The sequence below is a fragment of the Aotus nancymaae genome, unplaced genomic scaffold (genome assembly GCF_030222135.1).
Source record: "Aotus nancymaae isolate 86718 unplaced genomic scaffold, 86718_ANA_hifiasm-v0.15.2.pri h1tg000046l, whole genome shotgun sequence".
Classification (NCBI taxonomy): Eukaryota; Metazoa; Chordata; class Mammalia; order Primates; family Aotidae; genus Aotus; species Aotus nancymaae.
In genome coordinates, this window is record NW_026988460.1 from 13,149,563 (window position 1) to 13,171,029 (window position 21,467).

The following is a 21,467-nucleotide window of genomic DNA, read 5'->3' on the forward strand; positions in this document are numbered from 1 at the left end:
CAGCTTGGCCAAATGGACCTGGGCTTGACTCTCCAATTCACCTATTGACAAAGAATATTTATTTAGTCCTTCCCAGTTCCAAAACTCACTACTGTTTGGGGGATTATACTGTTGCAAAGTACCCAGTTATATTCCTTACCATCAAAAAATGGTAGAAATAGGCATAGGTGAAAAGTTCAAGAGCATTGACATTACAGAGGGCTATGGTCTTCCAGTGACTGAAAAACATTTTTTCTAGAGATGAAAGCCTGGTTCTAATCCAGCCAACCTCCTCACTGTGGGAACCCAAATGATCAGCATCTCACCCTCATCATATACACAATGAGGTTGGATTAGATGTGATAGATCATCTCTAAGGTATGCTTCCCCTCTATAAAATTCTGTGGTTGTACAAGTATTGTAAATTAGGAATTTTCCAACTAATTTCCCTTGGGGCTTACTAGTCTTACATTGAACCCCCTTCTGGTGCCCTCTAGTTTTCATCATTATTTCAAATGATCATGAAGAACAGGTAAGATGACACCAACCCTGAAAAATGGAATTTAGCATTGTGGATGATCAAAACCTTTTGAAACAAGGCAGACCTTACATTAAATCCCAACTCTGCCATATTGGTTATATGACCTTGAAAAAGTTATTTCAGCTACCCAAGAATTTGTTTTGTATTTTACAAAATGAAGCTAATGAGTAATATCTACCTTAAAGTATTAGTTTCTGAGAAATTGAATTTTCCTGGCTTCTAGCAGGCATCCAATATTATATTATTTTGTACCCTGAAAGACTCATGAAAATTCAGCTTTAAATCCTTCTAGATATGCTTAACACATTTTTGGCTGAAGAACATGGCAAGTATCTCATAGAAATTTTACCCAAAAAATCTTGTCTAATTCAAAATGCCAAAAATTAAAGCAACAACAAGTTATCAAAATTATTGCTCTAACTTTGCTACAGGTTGAGCATCCTTAGTCTGAAAATCTAAAATCTGAATGCTGCAAAATCCAAAACTTTTTGAGTACCAATATGATGACACAAGTGGAAAATACCACACCACACCTCATGTGACAGTTTGCAGTCAAAATGCAGTCAAAACCTTTCCGTGCACAAAATTATTTAAAATATTGTACAACATTACCTTCAGGCTATGTGTATAAAACAAAAATGAACTTCGTGTTTAGACTTGGGTCCCTTCCCTGAGATATATCTCATTATGTATATGCAAATATTCCAAATTCTGAATAAAATAAAATCCAAAACACTCTGTTCTCAAGCATTTCAGATAACTGATACTCAACCTGTACCAAATTGTGGCAAGATAAGACTATTAAATATCTGAAGTGTACCTCAGACTGAACTATCAAGAATTACAACCACATCAAGAAATGCATTTTAAATTGTTGTAATGAGCACACATTAGTGATGAGACAAAAATTGTTATTCACTTCTGAAAGACCCCTGAACTGAATATTTAAGCACTATTTCAAAACCAATTTTTATAAAAGTGCATCAAGCATTCAGAAAGATTATTTGTGAATAATGAAACACCATTTCAAAGCCAGGAGGAAAACTAGATTGGCTCACTTTTCAGTTCTCGTATTATTAGTTCAATAGGTTTATTTAAAAATCTCTCTGATCTTTTACTCTGACACACTGAAAGCAAATTTTGAAAAGTGAAAAACCTATAAGGCTTTTCATTTTCTACTAAGTATCACCCACAAATCTAACATCAATAAAATATGACAGCTCTGGACCTGAATATGACAGCCTTTATAAAGGTTAAGCCTAAAAAGCTTAACCTGTCTTTTTAATTTCCATTTCACAAAGTACTATCCTCCAGGATGCCAGGAAATGAACTGGAGGATAGAATAAAGAGTCAAGAAAGGAAGGATAAAATTTAGTTCGTAGCCTAGTGGCACAATAGGTAATATGTCTAACCATCAGCAAATGCTCAAAAGTCCTGAGTCCAGAAAAACCTTATTCATTACCGTTAAAGAAATACATCTAGCAGGATAGCTATACTGAATATATTAGGGAAATGGAAAAGCACTGATATTTTGATAATCAATTATACTGTTCTAATGTATTGCCTGCCCTATCCACATAACAATCACTAAAATCAGCAGGAAAAAAGATCAATCAGTAAAAATAGGAATGTGACTTTAATTCAAGTACCTGGAAATACCAAGGTGCTTTTATATATTCTCAGTACTGATTACTTTTAAAAAGGTGTAACACTTCATTTAAAACGAATATATGAGTACCGTTGATTATTTCTGCTTTGTTATACATCTGTAACTATTCAACTAATAGTAACAATAAAAACAATGATTGTTATCAATTTCTTGAGTACAAACAACAGACCTGAATCACTGACTTAAATACTTTACATAATGACCTCATTTAATCCTCAAAACAATTCTACTTATAGTTGAGAAAATTGAGTCTCAGCAAGTTTAAATAACTTATCAGACCACACATTAAATAAATGATAGAGCTAAGATGGAATTCAGACATGCCCTGCATCTTTCATTCACTCATGAGTACATTAATTTATTCAATAAATATCTTTATCCTAAAGAAATGCCACTGTAATAGAAAGATGGTTGCAAATTCTTTGTCCCTGTGCTCATTGAGAGGTGAAACCTATTGTTCTTCCCTTAAATATGGACTTGCCCTGTGACTTGGTTTGACCAAATGAATGTGGTGGAAGTGACTAAGTTACTTCAAAGCTAGCACAAAGGAGATCTGCTGATTTTGCTATCACCTTCTTGGAACATTCTGGGAACCATACCACTGTGGAGTGAGAAGCCCAAGCCACATAGGAGGCCACAGGGAGCAGAACCAAGATGTGCCAGTCAACAGCCTCAATAGCCAGCACCAAAGCCAGTCATGTGTGTTAGCAATCTTACATATATCAGGCCTGTTGAACATTGAGATCACTGCAGCCACAACTAACACTACATGGAGTGGAAGAACCACCCAGCAGTGTACAGTCAACCCACAGAATATCAGAATATCAAGAGATAATAAATGGTTGCTTTAAAACATTAAATTTTGGGGTGACTAGTTATGCAGCAATGGACAAAGCTGCAATGTTTTTCTTGAAATGAGAGTATTGGGTATAATATAGCAAAATACACTCTAGAAAGAAAATAAACAACTATAATAATATTATTTTGGTATAATATAGCAAAATATAACTCCAAAAAGTAAGAAAAGCAATGAAGCAATTGTTTTTCTCTTGTGGCTGGCATGATTTTGTTTATACTGAAAGCCTAGTAAAGTAGGAAAATCAGAAGAGATTATGGCCCTTTTCCTTCACTTATTTATTCATGTACTCATTAAACTTGTTCATTTATATATTCATTAAGCAATTATTTCTTGTTACATTTGAGTGTCTTTGCTAACTACTGTGTGTCATACTGTAAATCAAGGTAAGTCTACTGCCTTTAAGAACTTTTAGGTCTAAAGAAGGTAATACTTTTTGATTGATTGATTCCTATGCATTCCATAAAGAGTAAAGTAGAAGTTAGAAAAATTAAGGAAAGTAAGGGGGAAAATTGGAGAAGCCCAGTCCATATTTTAATTTTTGCTATTGATAATATACAAAGTAAATTATTATATATATACTATACTTATATTTTAATATTTCATTTCTATCCATAGAATGTTAAGCTCCCCAAAAATAAACATAAAAGAGAGTGTGCATTCAATTGCTTTTGCTCTTCTGCTTGGCTCTCCTTAAGGCTTCTGAGTTCCTAACCTGTCAGAGCATTAGTTTCCTTAAATGCAAAATTAAGATGATTCTACCCCTACCTGCCCAAGATGTATTATGCCATGCAAATGACAATTACGAGATAAAACTATTAAACCTTGATATCTGGGTCAGAACTTATTTACATAACCATCTATGCACTTGTAAGAAGAAGAAGAAAATTAAAATTAACTGTAAAAGTTCTACCCACACGTAATTAAACAATGTCTCCCCACATTCAAACAGGTGATTCTAATAGGGCTGAGGATCATAACAGTCCGTCCTCCTGTCCTCAGGGCTGTGTGTGAAATGCAACTGGTTCCATAAGATTCCTCCCCCAACAATTGTTAGATTTGGAGCTAATGGAGGAAGAGCTTGGATTTTGAGTCACTGGTCAGACGAATGCAAATCAAACACTGCCCCACTATCTTCCCTGTTACATGGAGAAAGCCTATATTCTATAAGAAAATATGAGACTGATAGAGACAAACAGAGGTGAGGGGGAGACCAAGTCTTGATGACCTCACTTGGTCCCCTAAATCAGGCTGTGACTAAAACTGTGATAAACCTTCATTTCAAAGTTGTGTGAACCAAAAATTATTTTATCATTCAAGTTAATGTAAGTTGGATTTCTGTCCACTGCAACCAAGAGTCTTGGCTAAAAATAAAATTAAAGCATCAGAGGTACATCAAAATTATCTGAGACCTTTCATAATTTGTTTGGGCAATCAATCTCTCATGAGGATAAAAGTATCTCTAAGCTGTTTTTTTATTTGAGACAGAGTCTAGCTCTGTGATCAGGCTGGAGTGCGGTGGCATGATCTCCGCTCACTGCAATTTCCACCTCCCTGGTTCAAGTGATTCCCCTTCCTCAGCCTCTCCAGTAGCTGGGACTAATAGGCATGCACCACTGCATCCAGCTAATTTTTTGTATTTTAGTAGAGATGGGGTTTCACAATGTTGGCCAGGATGGTCTCGATCTCCTGACTTCGTGATCTGCCTGCCTCAGTCTCCCAAAGTGCTAGGATTACAGGTGCAAGCCACCATGCCCAACAAGTATCTCTAATCTTAAACTGAGAAAGACCATAGTTAAAGCAAGGGACATAATGTAACACTCTTATTCTAGCCACCAACGTGATTGCATTCTTTACTTTCTAGTCAAACCCCTTCTTCCCTTATCTAACTACCTATCAACACAGATTTTTTTTCTCATCTTTTGAGACACAGTTGCCCAGGCTGTAGTGCAGTGGTGCGATCATGGATCACTGCAATCTCCACCTCCCAGGTTCAAGCATTTCTCCTGCCTCAACCTCCCAAGTAGCTGGGAGTACAGGTGCACACCACCATGCCCAGCCAATTTTTGTTATTTTTAGTAGAGACAGGGATTCACCGTGTTGGCCAGGCTGGTCTTGAACTCCTGACCTCAAGTGATCTGCCCTCCTTGGCCTCCCAGAATGCTAGGGTTACAGGCATGAGCCATTGCATCCAGCTTAACCTGTCTTTTCCATTTCCATTTCACAAAGTACTATCCTCCAGGATGCCAGGAAATGAACTAGAGGATGGAATAAAGAGTCAAGAAAGGAAGGATAAAACTTAGTTCATAGCCTAATGGCACAATAGCTAATATGTCTAACCATCAGCAAATGCTCAAAAGTCCTGAGTCCAGAAAAATCCTTATTCATTACCATTAAAGAAATACATCTAGCAGGATAGCTATACTGAATATGTTAGGGAAATGGAGAAGCACTGGTATTTTGATAATCAATTCAAAAGAAAATTAAATTTACTAATGGAAACTACCACTATTCATTTTCTGGACATATGTGAAGATAAAGCTAGCTTAAAACAACAAATAACCACCTAATCTCTTAACCTTCAGATATGGAGCAAAAGCATTACCTAAAAGGTAATTTTTCATTACTAGCAAAGCAAGCTTAATCTCAAACTTTACCTTAGACTATTCAACGTCTGCTCGTTTGTCTTATACAGACGTTTCCTTTCAGTGCCCTGGATGTCAAGGGAACTTGCCTGCCAAAGACAGATTGAAATCAAAGTGCTCTGGGCTTTCCCACCAGAATTTCATCCATGGGGCATAGAGGCAGACTTGGAAATAGACAAATGCTGTGTCTGCAAAATAAATTAATTAGTGTAGGGCAAAATGGGCTCTATCTTTTCCTCAACTCAGCCACAGGAAAAAACAAGAGTCTTGTGGTCATTTTGCCTTTGCTTACATCCAGAGATGCCTGAAGCTAAAGAAAGGCTCCTTAGTAGACTATGGTAAGTCCCCTTCTATCCTCCTGCTGTCAGGGATGAAAGATTCCAAGCCTCAAGTACAACACAACTGCAGGCACTGACTTTTTCAAAAGATAAAAATCAAAACCCAAAAAGACCACAAGTTCACTTTGAAATTAAAAAAAAAAAAAAAAAAACCTGCCTTCTCAGAGTGGCTGCTTTCCAGACACCAGATATACAAATGCTTTAAAGACAAAAACAGGTTGTTAGATTTGTCAGGGTGAATTAAAAGCCTAGAGTAGGACTCTCAAGTTTCTCTTTCTGTGCTAAAGAACGTCTTCCCAATTTTTTGCAGCCTTGAGGACCACGAGATAACTGGGAAATTGTCGATAGGAGCCGAGAAAGGGCTGTACTCTATATGCTGGCATTCAAGGACAAGCACGGAGGGGCAGCAACAGCAAAGAGGAGTCCTGGCGCTCTTCCTGGAGTTCCCAGGCTCTACTGGCTGTGGATCCTGTTTTTCAAACAAATACTTACTGTGTGCCTACTACCTGTTAGGCACTATTCTAGGCCCTGTGGATGTATTACTGAATCAAGCAGAAAAAATATCACCCACTCATGTGAAGGTTATATTGCAACAGACTTCGGGGACAGAGACAGAATAAATTAAACAAATAAGTTTATAATACCTTAGAAATTAAAAAGCACTATAAAGAAAATAAAGCCAGGAAGAGATATAGAAATTCCCAGAAGTTAAAATGGTAGACTTGCCATTTAAAGTTGGTGTTCAGGGAAGATTAAAGGAAAAGTCAAAGTTTGAAAAAGGATTTGAAAGAAGGAAGGGAGTTATCCAGATATTTGGGAAGAAGAGTGGTAGTGGAAAAGGAGACATCAAGAGCAAAGACTGAGAGAAAGGACTTTGCCAGCCAGGTTCAAAGAACAGCAAGCAGGATTCATGTCGGCAGTAGAGGCAGTGATAGGGGCAGAGGTTAGAGATAAGGTCAGAGAAGTAGTTTTGAACCAAATTACATAAGGATTGATAAAACACCAGTTTTTCTCTGATGTAGGCAATCTTCAGAAAGTTTTGAACAGAGGTATGATACAATATATAACTTGGCCGCTGAATTGAGAAGGACAGAAGGGAGGAGATTAGTTAGAAGGCCATTAAAATAATACTAATACTCTGGCGATTTCAATATGCATCTTAATTTTCTTATAGTCTACCTTCAAATGATACTGCACTGCTTCATACATAATGTAATAACCAAATCACTACAACAGAATATTTCCATTCCCCCCTTTTTCCTTTATGCTATTATCATATTTTACTCTTATGTTATAAACCCCACAATGCATTATTTTTGCTAAAAAGAAAATTATTTTTCAAATGTAAACCTGAGGAAAGAAAGTCTTGTCTATTTTCCCACGTTTAATGTGTCTTGCACTCTTCATTTTTTTTTTTTTTTTTTTTGGAGGTCCAAAGTTCCCTCTGGCAATTTCCTTCATATTGAAATTTTCTTTATCATTGCCTGTAGTGCCGATAGGCTGGGAATGAGTTCTCTTAGCTATTGCTTGTCTGAAAGTGTCATCATTTTACCTTTAGTTTTGAAGGATATTTTCACTGGGGACATAGAATTCTAAGTTAACACTTTTTTTCTGCCCATCATATTAAAGATGTCATTTCATTATCTTCTGGACTGCATTGTTTCTAGCAAAAAATCAGTGGTACTTCTTACTTTGCTTCTTTGTAAGATGTCTTTTTCTTTGGCTGCTCTGAAGACTTTTTAAGAATCTCTCATTGTAATTGTGACATATATTGGTATAGTATCTTTCGTGCTTATTCAATTTGGGACTCATTGAGCTTCTTGGATCTGTAGGTTTACAGATATCATCAAATTTGGGGATTTTTCAGTCATTAATTTTGTATCTCTTGTCTCATCTTTTCTTTCTGGGACTCCAGTTATGTATGTTAGAACCCTGTGTTCCCATGGGTCACTGAGGCCCTGTTCATCATTTTTGAGCTTTACTTTTGCTCTGTGTTTAGTTCAGATAGTTTCTACCATGTGTTTAAGTTCTATGGTTGATCTTTTTTTCTGGAGGGTCCAATCAACCGTTACCTTCATCTAGTTAGTGTTTTATTCCTGATATTGTGTTTCTCAGTTTAGAAGTTCCATTTGATTTTTTCTCTATTTTTAATTTATCACTTCACTGTGTCCATATTTTAAATGAAATCTCTCTACATATTTACAGAGCTGTTTTAAAATCTTTGTCTGGTAATTCCATTATTTCTATTATTCTTGGGTCTGATTCTATTGACTAATTTGTCTCCTGGTTATGGGTCACATTTTCTGCTACTCAGACTGTCTAGTACTTTTTAATTAGATGAAAGACATTATGAACATTATGTTGCTGAGTATCTCGATTTTGCTGTCTTCTTCTAAAGAGTGTTGAAGGTTATTTTGGCAAGCACTAAACATTTCTTGCAAAGGAGAAGTTTTTTAAAGCCTTATTTTTATGCTCTGTTAAGATAAGTCTAATGTAGCCTTTACTCTAGAGCAAGTTTGGTCCTCCTACTGAGACATAATCCTTTTGAGTGTCTCTAATGAACGCACGAGGTGTTTAGTGCAGTCTCCCAATGTAGTTGGAACTTAAACATCTCCCAGCCCTTTGTGAGATCTGGGAAAGGTTTAGCTCACAGTTATCTAGTCACTTCCATTGCCCAACTTTGTGAAGCTTCACCATTAGCATGAATATCTTAGCATTCAGCAACAATTCAAGAAGAATCCTATACATATGTCTGGAACTATTTTTTATACATAATTCTCTCTTTCTGGTGCTCTGTACCACAAATGTCAGTACCCTTGTTCTCCACACATTCCAATATTTATCCCTTCAACTCAGAAATCCTACTGGGCTTTGATTATGTTTCATCTCTCTGTGGCATAGTCCAGAAAGTACCTTCAGGCTAATACTGGAATAAGCTTAGGAATTATCTTGTTTGTTATCCTTCTGTCAGAAGTCACAGTCCTATAAAACCAATTGTCCAACAACCAAGAATCATTATTTTAAATTTTGTTCAATTTTCTGTGTTTCTTTGTGGTGGAAGAGCAAGGATAGAGCTAGAAAGAACATGAAAGGGAAGTCCACATCCTTTCCTTTTGTAGATCAAACAACAGAGACTCAGGGTGGGGTTGCAGTACATTCAAGGTCACACAGCTATTGGTAGCAGCATCAAGCTCAGAAGCTGTTTCCGAAGTCCAATATCTTTCTCACTCCAGCATGCTGCCTCTTACAGAATGATTGGTAGAGTGTAGTGTATTAGTTTCCTAGGACTGTTGTAACAAATTATTACAAACTAGGAAAGTTAACACAACAGAAATTTATTCTCCCTGGCTGGGTGCAGTGGATCATGCCTGTAATCCCAGCACTTTGGGAGGCCAAGGTGGATGGATCACTTGCAATCATAAGTTTGAGGCCAGCCTGGCAAACAGGATAAAACTCTGTCTCTACTAAAAATATAAAAATCAGTCAGACATGGTGGCACTTGCCTATAATCCCAGCTACTTGGGAGGCTGAGGCAGGAGAAGAATCACTTGAACCCAAGAGGTGGAAGTTGCAGTGAGTCAAGATCATACCACTGCACTCCAGCTTGGTTGACAGAGTGAGACTATATCAAAAAAGAAAAGAAAAAAAAGGAAAGGAACGGAAAGGAAAAATGAAAAAGGAGGAAGGAAGGAAGGAAGGAAGGAACGAAGGAAGGAACGAAGGATTGATTTTATTCTCTCCCAGTTCTGGAGACCAGAAATCCAAAACCAAAGTGTTCGTAGGGCTGGTTTCTTCTGAAGGTTCCGAAGGAGAATCCATTCTATAACTCTCTCATGGCTTTTGGTGATTGTTTGAAATCCTTAATGTTAGTTGACTTGCAGCACAGACAAATCTCTCCAATTTCTGCCTTGTTTTCACATAGCCTTATCCTCTCCTCTGTTTTTTTAAGTCTTCTCCTCTTCTTATAAGGACCCTTGTCATTGGATTTAGGGTTCACCCAGTAAACTCAGGATGATTTTATCTAGAAATCTTTCACTGAATTACATCTGCAGATACCTTTTTTCCAAATAGGGGTACATTCACAGGTACTTGGACATATTCTTTTTGGAGGGGGCACAATTCAACTTTCAAAAGGTAGAAAAGGGAAAGGGTAAATAACACAAAGTCACAATTTGGAAATATTTGCCTCATATAAAAGCAGACATGGAGGTTGGCTGCAGCTGAATCTATTTTGGATAATTTGAAAAGGTTTCCATGTAGAGCTCTAGGACTATGAAGGAAAAAAATGCAAAAGCAGGTTGATAATGTTGTATTTCACTTGGGCACAATCATGTTACTGGCTCACACCTCACTACATTTACTAAATGCATCATGCATTTAATAGCACTGTTAATTTGGCCAGATAACCCAAGAAGCAACAAGGAATTATTGCTTTCATTTAATCTAACCTCTTATGTCTCTAATAACCATATCAGTCATGACTAGAGGCTTGAATCCTGAAAACAGAAACATGTAGGAGAGATAAATTACTGACAAGCCCTTACCTATAATAGGAGGAATGTCATCACTATAATAACTGTGTTTGCCAAGATGACCCAATGCCAGTTTCAGAGTCTTTACGAGGTCAAAAGGAAAGGACGTCTAATTGCTATCTTAGCTATCATTTTTCACTAACCACTGAACTGTGCTCTTTTTTTTTAATGAAGCCTTTTTAAAAAATTTTTCCAACTTTCTTAGCAGGTTCAGACACTGCATTGTGAGACAAAGATAAAAGCAACAGGGAGAATCATCTCATAAGAAAAATTAGCAATAAAGCACTGTAACAAGACAGCAAAGCACTTTGTTAAAAAATTATTTCAACCTGAATAATTTGGCAGTGTTAATTTGTCAAGAAAAAAAAAATATCTAGAACAGATACTACCCTGAGATCCTTAAGCAGTTCTCTGAAACTTTGTTTAATACAAACATTTCAACTACAATGCAATTGGGAATACATCTTTCAACCCACATTTTGCCTGGGTTGTAAGTCCTAGTGGTACTGAGCAGAGGCATTCAATTTAATTTTCTTTATGATCTGAACCAAACACAAACATTAAGTAGGGTCAAATAACACACCCCACTGGCAACCTTCAAATCTCTAAAGCTGATTTAAAAGAGACCGGGAAATTGAGCTCAATAGAAAGGGCAAAAATAAAGAAGTTCATTTTTAATGAACAAGGAAGCCTACCAATATCAATCTCCACTGCGCCACAGATGCCCCATTGTGCCCCAAATTGGATTGAAATGCAGAAGCCAACAAGCAGAAGCACAACTGCCCCTCCATTCTCCCCTCCCCCCAAAAAAATCACAATTTGGCAGAAGGGAAAGATTTAGAGGAATGTTAACTTAATGCACCTAAAATTCAAAACACCATTAGAAAAGGGTATTCTGGGTATGACAATTTAAGGTAGGTAAAGAAAGGTACAAATATGCCCAAAGTAATTGGAAAATGAGCCTACTACCAGGAGAATTACAGAATAGTTGTGATGGAAGAGAATTAGAGAATAATTTTTACCTTAAAGTATAGATCCTGAGTTCAGAAAGAAGTAGCTACTTGCCCAAGGTCATAGTGTCTAAAACTAAAATGGGATTAGAACCCACACCCTTTTGAGTCTTGTGCTCTCTCTACTCTGCCGATTGTTCTCAAGACTATATGGGGATGTTAAGAGTTTCTCAAAGTTCATAACTGAGCCTCCTTTCCTTCTCTCTCCTCCCTACTCCTTGATCTCATTTTTTCCCAACCTTTTATTCTCATTAACAGACTTAGTCATCCAACTATATTTCTCCAGTTCTGACATCTCTGAACCCCAGAATTAGAATCAATGGGTATCCCAGGCAGCTCAAACTTAATATGTACAAATGTAAACATCTGGCCCCCATCCTTCCCACTACAGATTTGTTCCTCCCCTCTTGCTCTCCATCTACTAGATGGAAATACCATCTTACCAGTGTCAGCCTTGAATTGGTATCTTTCCTTTACCATTTCCCTACAACTACTCATCAGTAAGACCTCCTACGTGTATCTCAAAAACATCTCTCCATTTTCTCTGACCCCACCTTAGTCCAAGCCACCAACATCTTCCTCCTGGACTGCCTTCTAACCCTTCTCTCTATTCTAATTTTTCTGCTTCCAGTTCATTTGCCACACAGCAGCCAGAATGATCTTTTAAAGACATTTTATTTACAAGAAAATCTAAAACTCTCACCATTGCCTACAAGATCATGCATTATTTGGCCCCTTACTTCTCTAATCTCATGTCATGCCACCCTCTTCCTTTACCCCTCTGCTCTAGGCATAGTGAACTCTCTAAATTCCCAAAACACACTGTGCTCTTTCTAGTGCAGGACCTTGGCACATGCTGCTCCCACTGTCAGGAATGTTCTTTTCATTGTGAAAGGCTGGTTCCTTCTAGAATTTGGGGTTCGTGTTATATGTCACTTATAAAAAGAGGCCTTTCCTGATCATTCATCTCAATGAGGTCTTAGCGTCCTCCTGCTAGCTTCTGTAGCAAAACCTTATTGTTTTCTTCACTGCGCTTATTACAATTTGTAATCATTTATTGAGTAGATTGTTGGTTATTATCACTCATGAGTCTCACAGCTAAATGACAGCAGGGATCAAGTCTGTCTTCCTCACTGTGTCACTATTGTATCTGGCACCAAGAACATACAAGGCATTTGATAAGTATTCTTTAACATAATGAAAATGAAGTAAATTTATAACACTGTTCTTTCTACCCAAAGAGTACACAAAAGATTATGGACTTCCATTCTGTGTCAATATATTCAACATGATAGAAGAAATATCACAACTGAAGGTTGCAAAACACTGAACGTTATCAACTCTTATTCTCTAGAGATCCTTGTTAAACAATGTCCCATCCATCAAGGGTGAATTAAATTTGTCCCTGGCTTGAGGACAAAATAAGATGAGTTCACCCGGCCCCTTATAAACTTATGATTTTATGAAAAATCCATAAGCTCTCATCCTTCCAGCACTCTGATAATGAGGTAATTACCCTTCTAATGAAAAAGGAACCCTTTTTATATCTATCACCATTGAATTATGGACCTCAGAATTGAATTGGAGTTAATAGACATCAAGCGCAACTACCTGCCAGTTCCTAAAAAAGATGAGGAAAAAAAAACACGCAGTGATATCTGGGGAGCCAAGAGGCAGTGTCACAGTGTGTCCTTCCTGCCTTCTCTGATTTGCCATGGACACCAGTTCTGCCTTTTGTGCCTCCCTCAGTTTGTGAGCCAATCCGCAACACCAGAAAAGTCATTAGTGTCCCTTCCCTATCTGTTCCATGGGCTTTGAAATGAAGCTTCCATTCAGGTTCCCTTTTAGATGTGACTTTCTCCATTCCTACCACGTTGACCTCAATCAAAGGGCTGAGCTCAGTCTTACAACACGTTCACTAGGCCTGCTCCAGAATCCCAATCTATTTTCCTAGTGTCCTAAGACCTGTCAAAGCCCCCGTCACCAGCCTCCTCCACTATTGACTGAGCTCTTATATCGAAGGTCTAATTAATGGAACCACAACACCAACACCCCAGATGAATTACACCCAGAGTCCACAATCCATACTCCTCCCCCATGCTCTTCCAGTTTGTCGATGCTGCTTAATGACCAGAAGTGACTCAGATTAAGCCGTAAACGTCTAGCTACCCCATTCCACAGCCAAGACTGTTACTTTCACTCCTGACTCCTAGGTCTGCTTGCCTCCTCATTTCAGATATTTTATAGCTGAATCTGTCCAAGTTATCACTCATGGCTAAATTTACACTTTTACTTGGTCTCTATATTTTAACCCCTTGTGATCTCTTTTTATGCACTTGCCAGTTTGGAGGCATGATCTTGTAAACCTTTACCTTCTGGAGAGTAGCAATGGAAAGTTCATTATTTTCAGTTAAGATACAATGTAGAGTGACAAATGCAGCCTCGGAAAGTGGACAACTTCTTTCCTCTGGAGAGTCTTTGCCCAACTTTCTATATCTGGACCCAAGGACATTTCCTTTCTCTCTCTGCTAACATGGAGTACAGAAAGGTTACATTAGCTAATAAAAGCCCTCTGCTAACAAAAGATGCTTTTAAAAAGTCACTCAAAAAGGAAGCTCTGTCAATAGCTTTATTAAAAGAAAATGCCACATACATCTTTGTGAAGTTAAAAGTCTCTGGATTGTAGTTAAAAGTCTGGTCAGCTCCAAATACAATGGAAGGTCATATATATATATATATGTATGTATGTATATATGTATTCCATGATGTATACGTGCCACATTTTCCCTGTTCAGTCTATCGTCAATGGGCATTTGGGTTGGTTCCAGATCTTTGCTAGTGTAAGCAGTGCCACAATGAACATACGTGTACATGTATCTTTATAATAGAACGATTTATAATCCTTTGGATATATACCCAGTAATGGGATTGCTGGGTCAAATAGAATTTCTACTTCTAGGTAATTGAGGAATCACCACACTGTCTTCCACAATGGTTGAACTAATTTACCCTCCCACCAACAGTGTAAAAGTGTTCCTATTTCCCACATCCTCTCCAGCATCTGTTGTCTCCAGATTTTTTAATGATTGCCATTCTAACTGGCATGGGATGGTATCTCAATGTGGCTTTGATTTGCATTTCTCTAATGACCAGTGATGATGAGCATTTTTTCATATGTTTGTTGGCCTCATATATGTCTTCTTTTGAAAAGTCTCTATTCATATCCTTCGCCCACTGTTGAATGGGTTTGTTTGTTTTTTCCATTGTTTTACAATGGAAAGTCTTTTAAAAGCCATGTGCTTCTCAAGCTGGCCTCACCATGCATAACAGATAGAATATGAAACCAGGTTCTCCCTTCCCGACTATCATTTCCTTTCTGTGTCATGTAGAGGTTCATATGTGAAGGAAAGATCTCCAGAATAAGATGAAAGACAGCTTTTATAAGAGCATCAAAGATAGAAATTATAGAAATCATGATACTGAAATAATTTCTTCCAAGGTAAAACAATTAGGTACATTTTTGCTCATCAGATAGGAAAGAACACTAAAATTTGAATGTTGGTCAGAATTCAAAGAAATGTTATTCCTACATAATGTTGCTAGAAATGTAGTACATTTTTGATAGTCTTTATTACAGTGTGAAATGCAGCTGCCCTTAAATTCAGTGATTCCTCCTCAAGGTATGCTATGTACTTGCAAATGTGTAGAAAGCAGCCTCTACTCAATGCTCCTTACAGCATTGTTCATTATAGTAAAAATATTGAGACTCATCAAAATGTCCATCATCAGGGGAATGATCTATGCACATATATGCAGCAATTTAAAATAAAGAGGAAGACTTACATGTACAATGACCTAGGAAGATATCTATACAATAAAAACAGCATAATCCCACATGTATGAAAAAGAGAAACCAAGGCCAGACACAGTGGCTCACACCTGTAATCTCAGCACTTTGGGAGGCCCAGGTGAGCGGATAACCTGAGGAGTTTGAGATCAGCCCGGCCAACATAGTGAAACCCTGTCTCTACCAAAAAAAATACAAAAATTAGCTGGGTGTGGTGGCAGGTGCCTGTAGTCCCAGCTACTCAGGAGGCTAAGGCAGAAGAATCCCTTGAACCTGGGAGGCAGAGTTTGCAGTGAGCCGAGGTCGTGCCACTGCATCATTCCAGCCTGGGTGCCAGAGCAAGACTCTGTCTCAGACAAAAAAAAAAAAAGAAACCAAGTTAAATCTGAATGTATAAAAATATAGGCACAAAATAAATATATATTTATTTAAATGTACATAAAAAGGTTGTCAATCAAATATTTGTAAATTATTTATCTAATAAAGAAAATATATGTAAATAATTATCTGATATATGATTTGTGAATACATATTATTCACAAATAGCTGATTATATATGATGTACTTATTTTTAAGTTACATATATCAAATAATCATATATCTGATATATATCTAATAACATATACAAATATCTATATATATATTTGTAAGTCACATATCACAATATATAAAGAATGCTTACAACTCAATAAAAGAGAAAATAACCCAATTAAAAAATAACAAAAGGTTTAAATAGATATTTCTCCAAAGAAGATACACAAATTACACAAATGGCCAATAGGTACATGAAAAAATGCTCAAGATCATTAGTCACTGGGAAAATGAAAGTCAAAATCGCAATCAGATACTACTTCATGCCCACTAAGATACCTTTAACCATATTGACTGACAATAACAAAAGGCAACAAGGATGTAGAAAAGTTGGAATCCTCACACTTTACTAGTGGGAATGTAAAATGCTATAGCTACTGCAGAAAACAGTTTGCCAGTCCATCCAAAAGTTAAAATATAGTTACCATATCACCCATCAATTTCATTCCTAGATACATACCAAAGAGAATTAAAAATATATTTTTTCATAAATACTTATACAATAATGTTCATAAAGCATTACTCATAATAACCAAAAACTGAAAGCAACCCAAATGTCCATCAACTGATGAATAAACAAAATAAGGTATATCTATACAATAAAATATTATTCTGCCATAAAAAAGAATGAAGTACTAACATACCTACCAAATGGATGACCCTGAAGACGTTATGCCAAAATAACACAAGTAAAACACAAAAGTCTTTTCATATGATTCCATTTATATTAAATGCCCATAAAAAACAAATCCATAGGCCAGGCGCGGTGGCTCAAGCCTGTAATCCCAGCACTTTGGGAGGCCGAGGCGGGTGGATCACGAGGTCAAGAGATCGAGACCATCCTGGTCAACATTGAGAAACCCCGTCTCTACTAATACAAAAAAATTAGCTGGGCATGGTGGCGCGTGCCTGTAATCCCAGCTACTCAGGAGGCTGAGGCAGGAGAATTGCCTGAACCCAGGAGGTGGAGGTTGCAGTGAGCCGAGATCGCGCCATTGCACTCCAGCCTGGGTAACGAGAGCGAAACTCCGTCTCAAAAAAAAAAAAAAAAAAAAAAAAAAAACAAATCCATAGAGACAGAAAGTAAATTAGTGGTTTCCAGGGGCTGAGGAGTGGGAGGATTGGGAAGTGACTACCAAAGGAATGATTAAAATGTTCTAAAATCAGACAGTTGCACAACTATGTGAAAACACTAAGAACCACTGAAGTATACATTTTTGAAGAGTGAATTTTATGGAATGTGGATTATATCTCAATAGAGCTCTTATTAAAAATTTAAATAAAAATTGTAAAAGGTCTTGAAAAGTACCTACCAAGCCAATAACAGTGGTTATTTGGGGAAAGGGAATTAATGTATTTTTAAGAATAGACTCACATACCCTGGGCAATGTAGTGAGATCCCTTCTCTACAAAAAATAATTTAAAAGTTAACCAGACATAGCAAAGCACACCTGTAGTCCTAGCTACTCAGGAGGCTGAGGTGGGAGGAGTTCCAGGCTGCAGTGAGCCATGATTGCACCACTACACTCCAACCCAAGTGGCAGAGCAAGATTCTGTCTCAGGAAAAAAAAAAATACATTTGTATTAGACCATTCCCACACTGCTATGAAGAAATAACGACTGGGTAATTTATACAGGAAAGAACCTTAATTAAACTCACAGTTTCATAATGCTTGGGAGGCCTCAGGAAACTTACAATCATGGCAGAAAGCAGAGGAGAAGCAGGCACCTTCTTCACTAGGTGGCAGGACGAAGGGAATGCAAGCAGGGAAAATGCCAAGCACGTGTAAAATCATCAGATCTTGTGAGAACGCACTATCACGAGAACAGCACGGGGAAAACCTCCCCATGATCCAGTTACTTCCACCTGGTCCAGCCCTTGACACATGGGGATTATGGGGATTACAATTAGAAGTGAGATTTCATGGGGACACAAAGCCAAACCATATCAACATTCATATATTTGTAATTACTTACATAATTAAAAATACATTAAAAAAGAAAGAAAAGTCCTAAGCACCACATAAAATGGTGGTGTATTAACAGAAATGTATAGCAGTGCATTTTACTCTTTATAACTTACAACCTAAGAATAAATATTCATTGCAGAAAATAAGCATTTAAGGGCACTTTTCTATGCCCTCAGTATATAAAAATGCATAAGCCATATTTTCTTCTAAGACTTTATGGTGCATATCAGAGTAGAGGCATGTACACAGCCAAATGTTAAATAGTGTGATAAATGCTATACTACTAACATCTACCTCTAGCTCTGGAAGCACAGGGACAGGGACCCAGGGAAGAGGAGCTGAACTTTAAAAGATAAGCAGAAGTTAACCAAGCAGAGAAGAACTAACTAAGGCAGATAGGCAGTGAGAACAACATGGGAAAAGCCTGCAGGTATGCTGGTGCATGGAGTTTTCTAAGAACAGCGAACATCAGTGGCTGATGTGACCCTAAAAAATGTCTTGTTGGAGAGATTCTTGCAGATAAAAGGGTTGACTGGAATCAGACTGAAAAGAGCCTTAAATAATCCCCTGTTAAGGAGTGAGGTCATTATTATGTAGACTAGACCAGATGTAAAGAGACTAGAGACAGGGAACTCAGTTGGAGATTCCTGAATTAACCAGGCAGGAGAGAAGAGCTTGTGAATAAGAGCAGGGGCAGTGGCAGTGAAGTGGTAGATCAGATTCATGAAATCTTTCAGAAACAGAATAGGCAAGACTCCATGATGGACGTGGGAGGGAGATGGGGATGTGGTAGTGACTCCCAAAATCCATTAGTTGTCAGAGCACATATAGGAAGATTATAGTCAGCCTTGTTTGCCCCTCAGGAAATAAAATGGAGATGAAAGAAAGAGTTCCATGTCCAATAGGAGAAAATATGCCCTACACTTTACATGCCTCTGGATAGACAGACTCTCTCAAGCTTTTGTGACATTATGTGCTGGTGCAAAGGATTATTTGTTAACATCAGTATTAAGCCAAAAATAGAGTATGTATCATGCACTAAGTCAAGTGCTTTACATGCATAATTTTATTGCATCCTCAGGATACTGTTTTGTAGACATAGAAAACTAAGGCTTACTGGTATTAGGAAACCAAGTTCAAACCCATACAGCCTGACTTTAGAGGCCAATGTTCTTAACTTCTGTGCTGTCTTGCCTCAGACAAGACGCCTCTGAGAGACTGAGTTAAGCAGCTTCAGTTATTTACTTCTAAAATAGTCAAGCCAGATAATAAACTCATCCTCCTTTCTCTCTCTCCAGATTCAGCACACATCCAGAGCATTCATCACTTTCTCCCAATTGAGATCAAAGTGATTCTTCAAACTTCTCAGTGATTTTCAGGATGTCAGCAATGGCCCCGTGAGGCAGGTGCATCCATCAGTGAGCAGCACTGCTCTTTAGCCTGCCAGGGAATCCAGGCAATACTGAAGGGTATTCCAGTCATTCTTTTAGGGCAATGAGACTATTCAACCTAATATTTGGATATTCATAGATCCACTGTGGGAAATGTAGGTTGTGTTTTTACTACCTAGCATATATTTACTTCTTTTTGGTTAACATCATCCCTTACTTTTATCTGGTGGACTATACATGGTCTAGATTTGGTCGATGTAGTTGGGCTGAATGTACTTCATGTCTACCTTCATGAGTAAGTGCATGATTCAGGCCTGACCAATCAGAGCATCTTATCTCTTTTTCCCTAGTAACTGGTTCAGGGCTGGGCATGTGATGCAACGCATTCCATTGAGAGTCAAGTCCAGGACACTATTTCAAATTGACCAATAAGAAAAAGCCCTCTATTTCATATGTTTAGACCTATAAAGAAGAATGCCTGACAATTCCAGGGACATCCACATGGCAAGACTCTCTCTGAGCAGGTAACCAAAACAGAGGGATAAAGAACTGAAATATGGAAACAGGGAAACATTGAGCCCCTGAATCAAGACGCTCTTGAAACCTAAGCAGAAATTTTCTGTTGGATACACAAGCCAGTATATTTCCCTTGATGTTTAAGCTATTTTGAATTTCTGACATCTACAACCAAAAACAAAAAAAGAAATCAGAAGAAAGAAAAACTGAAAAGACCTGTCTCGAGAACAACTAGAAAGTGCCGAGTGGGCAGCTAGCTAGCCTGCTTGCAAAAGAAACATTTAAAGGAGGCTGTTTTCCAGGCATTTACCAGTAAGACTGGCCTAGGAGAAGCAGCCAATGTAAGAGCTGTCATACCAGGAAATGCTCAGCATTGGCCTGTAAATAGTACATTACATAGAGGTGCTATGGGGCCCAAGCAACCAAAGAGAAGATTGGATAATCTCTGCAACCATTGCATGACTCTGCTGTCAGCCCAGCCTTCTCACATTCTGGCAAATGCAATTTCTTGTATCCTGACATCACACACCTAAGTCTTCCCTCTCAAAACGTCCTTCCTCATCAAGTCCAGGTGTTCAAATCCTAGACATTTCAAGATTCATCTCTAGTTTCGCCTCCTCCAAGGAATCTTTCCTGGGCATTACAGCCTTTTATTGGAGTGTTCTTTTGAGTTCCTATAATGTTTAACCTTAATACCAACTACATGGGATCCAGGCAAAAGAGTTGAGTTTGCATACCTAATTAGGAAGATATTCCAGAAGCCTGATCTTCATCTGTGTTGAAGGTCCATGGGGAGGACACAAAAAGAGGAATTTTAGGTTACTGCCAGGTCCACAAGAAGTATAGACTTTAATATTGCAAGGAGAGAATGATAATATTCTATGATTTTGCAGTTCTACTGAGGGTATCTGTAGAACTGGGGAAGGACAGTGCTCACCAACAGCCAAGAGTCCAGGCACTTAGCCTTGAGTGGGACAATGCCAAGTTCCTTCCTTCCTCCAAAGGGTTAAGGACTAATGCAGAGCTGTGGGTGCAGTGCTGTCAGACGCCCTGCAGAGGTGATGCCAAGAGTAAGGCAAAATATGCCATTGTTGAGAGGGAGCCCAGAAAGTCAGACTTCAGCAGACATCAAAGAGTCTATCAAACTGCTCTGATGGGAGTGTTAAAATGTGTGTTCTGAATGAAGAACCACCCCCCACCGACTGCCCCCAAACAGGCTTTGTGTGAGCAACACGGCTGTTTATTCACCTGGGTGCAGGCGGACTGAGTCTGAAAATGGAGTCAGTGGAGGGTGGAGGGATAGGAGTTAGTTTTATAGGTTTGGGGTTAACAGTGGAAAGTTACAGAAGTAACTTTAGGGCGGTTTTCTGCAAGCTGGGAAGGGGTCATAGGGTGTGGAATCACAAGGTTGACCAAGGTCAGTTACAAAGTCCAATGGCCTTGTCAATTGAGGCCAGAATAAGAAACAATAGAAGAATGTCTCAGGTTAGTTAGGCACCACAGGGGTTACCATCCTTCCTTCCAGCTACTTCAGGTTTTCTAATTCCAGAAGGCCCTCCAGAAGTGTACGTGCAGGTCACGA